At 41.8% G+C, this 10237-nt stretch overlaps 1 non-coding gene across 1 annotated transcript; it reads left to right on the forward strand.

The window, feature by feature from the left end:
- Nucleotides 1–7068: 7068 nt before the first annotated feature.
- Nucleotides 7069–7174, forward strand: LOC145606509 (small nucleolar RNA R71). Its single transcript, XR_014105369.1, has one exon. It is a non-coding gene; the product is annotated as a small nucleolar RNA R71 (small nucleolar RNA).
- The last annotated feature ends 3063 nt before the right edge of the window (nt 7175–10237 follow it).

Raw genomic sequence — 10237 nt, forward strand, 5'->3', positions numbered from 1 at the left:
GGAGGTTGTTGTGGAGGTTGCTGCAGCTCTCCTTGCTCTTGCTCCTCTTCATCGTCTTCATCACCGGGAGCCCAATCGTGGTCTCTCTCGAAGATCCAGTTGGTCTCGTCGTAGATGAAGGTCCGCTCCGGGTCGGGGAGGTAGGCGTAGGACCGGCCACTGACGTGCCACAGGTAGGGGTGTGGCCCCTCGACGTCCTCCACCCACCTCATTGTCCTAAGCGACTGCATATCAATCCGCGTCGCTCCTGGGAAAACCTCCTGATCTGCAAAATCAAGATTAAGAGCAGTAGCAATAATAGTGATCATACCACCTATGGTGATGTTACCGGACCCGGTGGCAACATCCTCTAGGTGGTCCACAAACCAGGACCCTACATCTAGGGCCGAACTACCCATACTCAAGTGCCATAGGAAGTGAAGCTCCCTAGTGGACACTACCCCCGAACTATCACCTTTAGCGAACGTCGTGTTCGCTATGGTGCGCTGTGACAACCTAAATGCGGGGTGGATAATGGCCGTGGCCTTATCGGTCCTGGGGTTGTAGTTAAAGAGGCCGGTGATCTTCCTCCAAAACTCTCCTGCGTTATAGCTACGGGGTGGCCTATCCTTTGCCCCAATGGTTCCGTTCGTAGGCCACCCGAACGCTTGGTTCACCCTATTGATGGTCATGGTATGAATGGTGTTCATGAGTTGGAAGGTGATACGGCGGGGGTTCCTAGTTGTATCCCGTTGGACTTGGAGGGTGGAGAGGAATTCAAGAGTTAATCTCTTGTAGGTCAAGGCATGTAAGTCTAGCCAACTACCTAGGCCACATCCCTCGAATAACATTCTAATGTCCTCCCCCACCCCTAGGGACTCGGCAACCTCCTCGCTGTAGAACTTGGTCGGCCTAATTCTCCTCCTACTATTTCTTAGAAAGTTGTTTGCAAAAGTTTCGTCATTGAAAATTATTCCCATTGTATCCACTTGTGGTGGACCAACAGGAGGAAGAGGAGAAGGGTTGCGGTACCTAGCGTCCGTGTTTCTAGGTCGATTTCTTCTAGACATGGTCAGATTTATGCAATGCAATCAAACAAACCACAACCAAATAATCAACACAATAAACACATAATAGGCACTAGGTCCACTAAACACAACCAAAGCTCAAACAAGGCCAATAGTTTCAACACAATCAATCCAAGCTCTAAGTCTCCCACCTAAGACAATTGAATCACCAAGCAACAAACACTAATCCAACAACACAACCACAACAATTTAATATCAAAATTTTTGCACTAGAATCAACCAATCCAACACAACAATTTATTCAAACAAGCATGCTTTGTCATGTACAAGAATCAATTCCTCACCCTCACTTACAAAAATTCAATTCTCAAAACACACCAAAATTCATTCAAACTCTATAATACTTGGCAATTATCAATTATCAATCACTCATAACCAATTTCAACAAACTTTCCCAACCAAATTCAAGCAAAAATTCAAGGATTCAAGCAAAAAATAGTAAAAGGGAGGAACGATTATACCGAGCTTATCGTGGGTGTAAAACCCGCAAATGAACCTCTCTTGCCTTCCTTTTTGCTTGCTTGACAACCACCTTCAACCAATTGCTTCAAATTTATCTCCCAAAGAAAACCCCCAAATCAATTTTTTCAAGATTAGGGTTTGAGTATTTTGGGTGATTTTTTTTTGGGATTGAAAGTGATAAAAGGAGTAGTAGTTTGTGAATTTGTTGAAATGGAGTGAAGATTATTGTATAAAGAGTTGAATTTGGGTGAGAATTTGGGTGGGAATGGAGAATTGAGTGAGTATGGAGAGGAGGAAGAGGAGTTCTAGAGAGAGGGAGGAGGAGAATTCGTGAGATTGAAATAAGGAGAATGAGAAGAAAAAAAAATTTAGCTTAAAACCCGTGTTTACATTAGCTGAAACAGGGTACGCACGGACGTGCCAAATTTGGCACGGACGTGCGTAATCTGGCAGTAGCAAGATAGTTACTGCCTGATTTGGCACGGACGTGCTGGGTTATGCACGTCCGTGCTGAATTGTACGCACGGACGTGCTGATTTTGGCACGTCCGTGCCTAACTTCGAAGCAATTTTTGGAGTTCCTGCCTGATTCTGCACGGACGTGCGATGTTCTGCACGTCCGTGCAGACCTGATGCTGTATTTATATATATATATATATATATATATATATATATATATATATATATATATATATATATATATATATATATATATATATATATATATATATATATATATATATATATAATAGTAAGGCATAATAATAATAAAATTATTATTATCACCATCATTATTATTAATAAAATTGTCTACTACTTCATTTTCACAAAAAACCTTTTCTTACTTCTCTTTTCATCAACACCTACAAAAGACATTGAGAGAAAAGTTAGTAATAGTAAAGTGATGGAAATTAAGTAATAGCTTATAGAGAGAGAGAGAGAGTTGAGAAACTCGGGTTGCCTCCCGAAAGCGCTCTTTTAACGTCACTAGCTTGACGACCTCCACACTCAGGAGATAAGATTACATTGAGTTGATTCTAAAACACCCACATGAGCACCCTCGTAGTAAAGCTTGAGGCGATGTCCATTCACCTTGAAAGATCTCTTGCCGTCCATATCCCAAACTTCCATGGCTCCATGAGGAAACACTTCCTTGACGACAAAAGGTCCACTCCACCTTGATAAAAGTTTCCCGGGAAACAATTTCATCCTAGAGTTGTAGAGGAGTACCTTATCGCCCTTTTGAAATGCTTTCTTTTCAATGTTCCGGTCGTGGCAATCCTTAGTGCGATTCTTATAGTTGCTAGCACACTCATAGGCTTCCAACCTTAGCTCTTCAAGCTCATGCAAATCAAGCCATCTTTGCTCTCCCGCGCTAGCCAAGTCGAAATTAATCTTCTTGATCGCCCATTGGGTTCGGTGCTCAAGCTCCACCGGTAGATGACAAGATTTTCCATACACTAGCCGGTATGGAGTTGTGCCTATTGGGGTCTTGTACGCCGTCCTATATGCCCATAGAGCGTCGTCAAGCTTTTCCGACCAATCCTTCCTATTCTTAGAAACCGTCTTCTCGAGGATTAGCTTTATTTGACGGTTAGACACTTCCGCTTGTCCACTTGTTTGTGGATGATAGGTAAGGCCGAATCTTTGGTGGACCCCGTGCTTTCTTAGCATCTTTTGAAAAGCACTATGAACAAAATGTGAACCATTGTCACTCACCACCGCCCTTGGAATACCGAATCTTGGAAATATGACTTTTTTTAACATCTTCATGACAACCTTGTGGTCATTAGTTGGGGAGGCAATGGCTTCCACCCATTTTGATACATAGTCGACCGCCACAAGGATGTATTGATTTCCATGAGAATTTGGGAATGGCCCCATGAAATCCATACCCCATACATCAGATACCTCAAGCTCAAGAATCGGTTGTTGGGGCATCTCATTGCGCTTGGATATGTTGTCGGTTCGTCGACACCGGTCACAAGTCTTCACAAATCCCCAAGCGTCCTTGAAAATGTGAGGCCACCACAACCCGCTATGCAAGATTTTCAATGCAGTTTTGTTAGCTCCCATATGCCCTCCACATGGATCGGAATGGCACATCTTAAGCACTTCTTGCACTTGTTCATCCGGGACACACCTACGGAGCAAACCATCTACTCCTCGTTTGTAGAGAATGGGATCATCCCATACATAATGTCTTGCTTCTCTTTTTAGCTTCTTCCTTTGATTCTTGGAGAAATCGGGTGGGCATTCTCCACAAGCCAAGTAGTTCGCCAAGTCGGCGAACCAAGGAAGCTCCTTTTCATTCAAAATGTAAAGCACATCATCTCTCAATTCATCACATATAGGGAATTCATCATCGCTAGCTTGCACATTCTCTAGTCGGGAAAGATGGTCCGCAACCACATTCTCGGCCCCCTTTTTATCACGGATTTCAACATCAAATTGTTGGAGAGATAGGACCCACCGAAGAAGACGTGGCTTGGATTCTTTCTTTGCAATAAGGTACCTAATGGCTGCGTGATCGGTATAAACAATAGTTTTGGAACCAATGAGGTAGTTCCAAAACTTCTCAAAAGCATGAACCACGGCAAGAAACTCTTTCTCCGTTGTGGTGTAGTTCCGTTGAGCTTCATTCAAGGTCTTAGACATGTAGTAAATCACGTGAAGCTTCTTCTCTACCCTTTGCCCCAATACTCCTCCAATCGCAACATCAATTGCATCGCACATAAGTTCAAATGGCAAATCCCATCTTGGCCCTTGCACAATTGGAGTTGAGATTAAAGCCTCCTTTAATTTGTTGAAAGCTTGGAGACACTTTTCATCAAAAATAAAGATGGCATCCTTTTGAAGAAGAGCATTTAGGGGTCTAGCAATTTGTGAGAAATCCTTGATGAATCTTCTATAGAACCCGGCATGCCCCAAAAATGACCTTACTCCTATTGGTGGCGGTAGCTTCTCTATCACTTCGACTTTGGCCTTATCGACCTCAATCCCCTTGCTTGAAATCTTGTGACCAAGGACAATTCCCTCTTCCACCAGCCATAAAGTGGCATTTTTCCCAATTCAAAACCAAATTGACCTTCTCACATCTTGCCAAGCATTTGCCCAAGTTGGACAAACAATCCTCGAATGAAAGGCCCCCTACCGAGAAGTCATCCATGAAAACTTCCATTTCGGCTTCAAGCATGTCCCCAAAAATACTCATCATGCATCTTTGGAAGGTTGCCGGTGCGTTGCAAAGCCCGAAGGGAATCCTCCTTAGGTGTGATGGTAGAGGTTTCAACTCTACCATTGGAACACCCTTACCTTCTCTTGAGGTAGCCACTTCTAATGCATCATGTGTTGTGATTCCCATGCACACTTGCTCATCGCTTGATTCCGTACTTCCTTCAAGCATCTCCTCATACAATGTCATCTCTTTGCTTTGGTCATCTATCTTTTCCTTGTTCAAAAGGACATTCTCAAGGGCATCATTAGTAGTGAGCAAGTGCTCATGCATGGAAGTTATAATAGAATCAATAGTATCAATCATCATGCAATTATCAAGATTAGAGCTTGGATATTTCATGCTCTCATTCAAGTCAAATTCTATTACCTCATCTCCTACTTTTAGTCAAATTTTAGCACTTTTAACATCTATTAAAGCACCCGAAGTAGCAAGAAAAGGTCTTCCTAGAATTATTGGAATGTTAACATCTTCGTCCATCTCTAATACAACAAAATCCACCGGGATTACAAACTTTCCTACCCTTAGAGGAACATCCTCTACCTTACCCTTTGGGAATTTAATAGAGCGATCGGCCAATTGTAGGGTGATGTTGGTGGGTAGAAGTTCCCCTATCCCAAGTCTTTGGTATACCGAGTATGGCATTAGGCTAACACTAGCCCCTAGGTCACACAAAGCATTATCAATTTGCTTCTTGTATATTGCACATGGGATAGAAAAGTTACCGGGGTCTTTCAACTTGGGTGGCATCTTGTTCATGATAATTGCACTACAATTCTCGGTGAGATTCACCGTTTCAACCAATTCACACTTTCTCCTTCCACTCAAAATGTCTTTTAAAAACCTAGCATAATTAGGCATTTGCTTGATAGCGTCGGTAAAAGGAATTGAAAGATGAATTTGCTTCAATGTCTCAAGAAACTTTCCAAATTGCACATCTAATTTGTTTCTAACAAATTTATGAGGATATGGTAGCTTTTGCAATTGTTTTGTTTCCCTCTCTTTTTCTCTTTTCTCTTGACTCTCTTTTTCAAAATCATTCTCTTTTTCACATTCTTTTTCATTCTCACATTCTTTTTCTCTTTCACTCTCTTGATTTTTCTCTTTTTCTTGCTCACAATCACTCTCAAGGGGAGGCTCACTCATGTTCACTCTCTCATTGCTTTTCTTAAGAACACTCTCTTCCAACACCTTCCCACTCCTAGTAGATATGGCATTAACGGGCCTCTTAGGATCTAGTCCTTGGGGTGGAAGTTTGGAAGTGCTAGCCCCTTCCTTCAAAGCATTCGCCAATTTTGAAATTTGAGTTTCAAGCATTTTATTATGAGCCATTACTTCATTAAACTTCTTGTCACTCGTGGCCATGAAAGTGTTGAACATTTTGGTTTGACTTTCCATCATTTCCTCTAGATTAGACTTACTAGGTGGTGCTTGAGCATAATAGTTATCTTGGGGAGCTCTATTACCTCTCACATTTGAATTGGAAGCATTTTGATTAGAAAAACCTCTATTATTATTTTTGTTCCAATTATTCCTATTATTAGGGTTCCCCCCTTGGTGATATTGGCCTTGATTCCCATAATTCCCTTGATTATTATGGTTATGGTTACCATAACCACCTTGTTGGTTGTAGTTACCTTGGGGATTTTGGTCCCTTTGGTTCCTATTACCCCATTTGTTTTGGTTATGGTAATCATAATCATTTCCTCTTTGGTTATAAGCATTTCCCCCTTGTTCCCTTCGATTAGGTGGTAAATATCTTTGATTGTCATTCCTAGGTCTATTATCATAAGACAAGGAATTGACTTGTTCATTTTCATTATCATTACCCTCTTCATAATGGGATTGGGGTTGGGAATCATAATTACAAGAAGAGGTATCATGGTCATATGACCCACAATTTTCACAAAACAAACACCCATGTGGCATGTTATTAGATGTAGAAGGAGAAGAGTTAGAATTCATACATCTCCCCTTAGATTGGGAGGGATGCTCTTGTTGTGAAGTGGAAGTCTCTAGCTTTGCCTTGATAGATGTTATCTCCTTGCCAAGATTGGCTATTTGAGATGTCAAATTATTGATGGCGTTGAGGTGATCGACGGAGTAGACCGCATTCCCTCCTTTGCTTAAAGACTCCCTCTCTCCTTCTTGCCAATCCATGTGGTGCCTCACCACATCCTTAATTATCTCGATGACTTGTTCCTCCGTTTTGTTCATAATCGGGCCACCCGCTCCCGCATCCAAGCTAGTCTTTCCTTGTGGGCTCAATCCCCCATAGAAAATTTGAAGCACTTGATATGATGGAATGCCATGATGAGGGCACTCCCTTTAATATTCTTTGTATCGTTCCCATGCCTCATATATGGTTTCACTAGCCCTTTGACGGAAGCCTTGGATCAAAGCCCTTGCCTCGGCTGTCTTCTTTTGAGAATAGAATCTCCCTAAGAAAGCCGTGGTGACCTCGTCCCAAGTTCTCAAGGAGTTAGGCCTCACCTCCTTCTCAAGCCGTTCAAGAGCCCTTCCTATCAAAGAAAAAGGAAATAGCTTTAGTCTCACAAACTCTTGAGTTACCCCATTTACCTTAATTGTGTTGCAATATTTCTCGAACTCGTTCAAGTGTGCAAGAGGGCTCTCATGTTTTGCTCCACTATATTGCCTCCTTTCAATCAAATTTATCATCGCGGGCCGAATCTCGAAGTCATTGGCTTGAGTGACGGGTGGAGCAATGCCGCTTGAAGCTCTATAAGCTCCTGGAGTTCCCAACTCCTTTTAAGGTCTTTGAGGTGGTGGTTCCGCGTCACCCATTTGATCTCGATCCTCCTCGAAATTGGTCTCTCTAGTTGGGGGAGTATTGAACGGCCTAGAACCGGCTCTTTTTCTCCTTCTATAAGTTTGCTCAATCTCGGGATCGTAAGGTACCAAGATCCTGTTATGAGTTCTGCGCATACACTCTCAACAAACGCAATTAGTACCAAGGCTACAAGTGTAGCCAAAAAGAAACAATTCTTTTTGAAATTTTTATGGTTTATGGTGAACTAGACTCAAGTAATCAATTAGCAATCAACAACACCGCTCCTCGGCAACGGTGCCATTTTGATGGGCGTTAGAACGGTCGCTCATTCCACACTCAATCAAACACATTTATTAACAAACACCTTACAAACCAAGCATAATGACAAGTAAGAGTTCGTTCCACAAGGAACGGGATATGGTTGCTAAAGATCTTAACACTTAAGCTAATTCGAAGTCAATGGTGAATTGGGTTTCGTCAAGTAGACAAACAAACTATGGTTCTAAATCAATGGATTAAAGACACTAGGGAATGGGATCCACTCAACCAAGGCAATTAGGCAAACGGGAATAAAATAGACAAGCTATAGCAAGGATTATATGTAAAATCAACCTCATGCAATAAGAAAACAACTCACGCTACTAAACGTAGATTCCTCATTAGTCTAGTAATAGATGATACATAATCAAATTACAATAAGTAATGACATACTCAATTTACACTTCCATGTCAAATTAGGCATATCATGCTATCAAGCTCCTAAGTCAAGGGTAGCTAATCCTATCATGAAGAACTAACAAGCAATCTCATATAATCAATTTAATTGCAATACAAACATCAATGTTTCTCCCATATTTGCATAACTAACCCAAAAGGTTGAGCTTCACCCAACCCCTAGCAAGAAGACTACTCACAACTCATATTTATCAACATGCAATCAACAATTAGGGTTCTAACTACTTCAATAATTGGGGGAAAGTGGTTAACGATTGAAATAACTATCATCCAATAACAAATTACCAAGAACTTAAGAAGATTTAAATGACATGCAAAAGCAAATGAAATCTGAAATTAAGTAGAAAAAGGTTGGAGAATTTACTAATTGAAGCTTGAAATTGAATAACAATGGAGGAACTTGTCTTCTACAATGATTGAGATTGAGAATTCCAAACTAATAATTAAAATCTAACTAATGATTTGAGAGTATTTATGTTTCTACAACTACAAACTAAGAGGAAGCTCTGAAAACTTGGATTGCTGCACAATTGAGCAAAAAGGGGGTATTTATATGACCCTCAAATAAAAAAGACGAAGAAAACAAGAGTCGGGTACGGCTACAGGGGCGCACGGACGTGCCAGGAGTGGCACGGACGTGCCACCCTAAGCACGACCGTGCAGAATCGGGCAGTAGCTCCAACTTAGGCCAAGTGAGATGCACAGCCGTGCATCTTCTGGCACGGACGTGCTGTCTGACTTGCACGGACGTGCTTAAGCCTTGCACGTCCGTGCCAAATCAGGCAGTGGCTTGACTTGGCTGGGACACTCCTGCACGGTCGTGCAGGACATGGCACGGCCGTGCAGGGTCTTCTAAGCCCTTTTCTTCACATTCTCTTCAGTTTTGCTCCTTTGTCACGGCTTCTAAACTCGGTTTGTTATCCATATGCTTCAAATCATCGGTTTTTGGACCTGAAAACTCAACAAAAACACTAAAAACCCGTGAAGCAAGGTATACACAAAAATTGAATGAAAATAGGATAGAAGTGAACCAAAATGCTAATATTTCAAGTAAACAAGGTTCAAAAATCACCCTAAAATCGTATCAAATAACAAGTTATCACATTACGTCTAATAACGAGCAAAACTGTTGAAAAAATGATCATACGGATCAAAATTCGGATACCGGTCATTTTAGTGACCAGTATCCGCGCGCAACTCAGTAGGTCGTGCTGGCCAGGCGCGCGCATCATTCTGAGTTGTTCTCTCTGATCAAAAACTGATACAGTTGCGCGCGACACTTAAAAAGAAATTCGCGGAGCGCAATTTTTCTTTTTGTTCTCTCTCTCCTTCCTTCATGATTTTCGCTTCTTTCTTTCTCTAAAGAACTCGAATTTTCTTTTTTTTGAAGCTAAAGGAAGTAGATCTCGTCCCTTATTCATTTTTGCCATAATCCAATGTAAGTTTTTGCTAAAATTCGTTTTCTTTTGGCTGAATTTTGGGGGATTTTCGAACCATTAAACCCCAAATTTCGAATTCGGTGGTTTTTTAATTTGGCTTATGTTTTTGGTGTTTTTCTCCCTTGGGAGAGTTACAGCTTGAAGACTGGTCCTGCTGGCTCTGTACTTGCAAAATAAACGGAGACACCAGTTGGGTGGTGCTCCGCCTCCAACGCTCAAGTTAGTAACTTGAATAAGGATTAAAAGTGCGAAATTTAAGGTGGGGATTTGCTTGGATTCCAAACTTAGGAGTTCTCTGATGAGAGAGAAATTGGATGTAATAAATGATTGTGAATGCCCCCAAACTGGGGGGATATCTCCCTATTTATAGGGTCATGGGGAAAAGTGCCCTCCCTTAGGTCATCTAACCTAGGGCAGCTGGGCTGCCCCGCAAATGTGCGGTTTATGGGGAATTGGGCCTTTGAAGGCCGCAATTCTGAAGGCATATCTTGGGAGGCCACGTGGCAGCC

The sequence above is a fragment of the Chenopodium album genome, chromosome 22, assembly GCF_948465745.1.
Source record: "Chenopodium album chromosome 22, dcCheAlbu1.1, whole genome shotgun sequence".
Classification (NCBI taxonomy): domain Eukaryota; kingdom Viridiplantae; phylum Streptophyta; class Magnoliopsida; order Caryophyllales; family Amaranthaceae; genus Chenopodium; species Chenopodium album.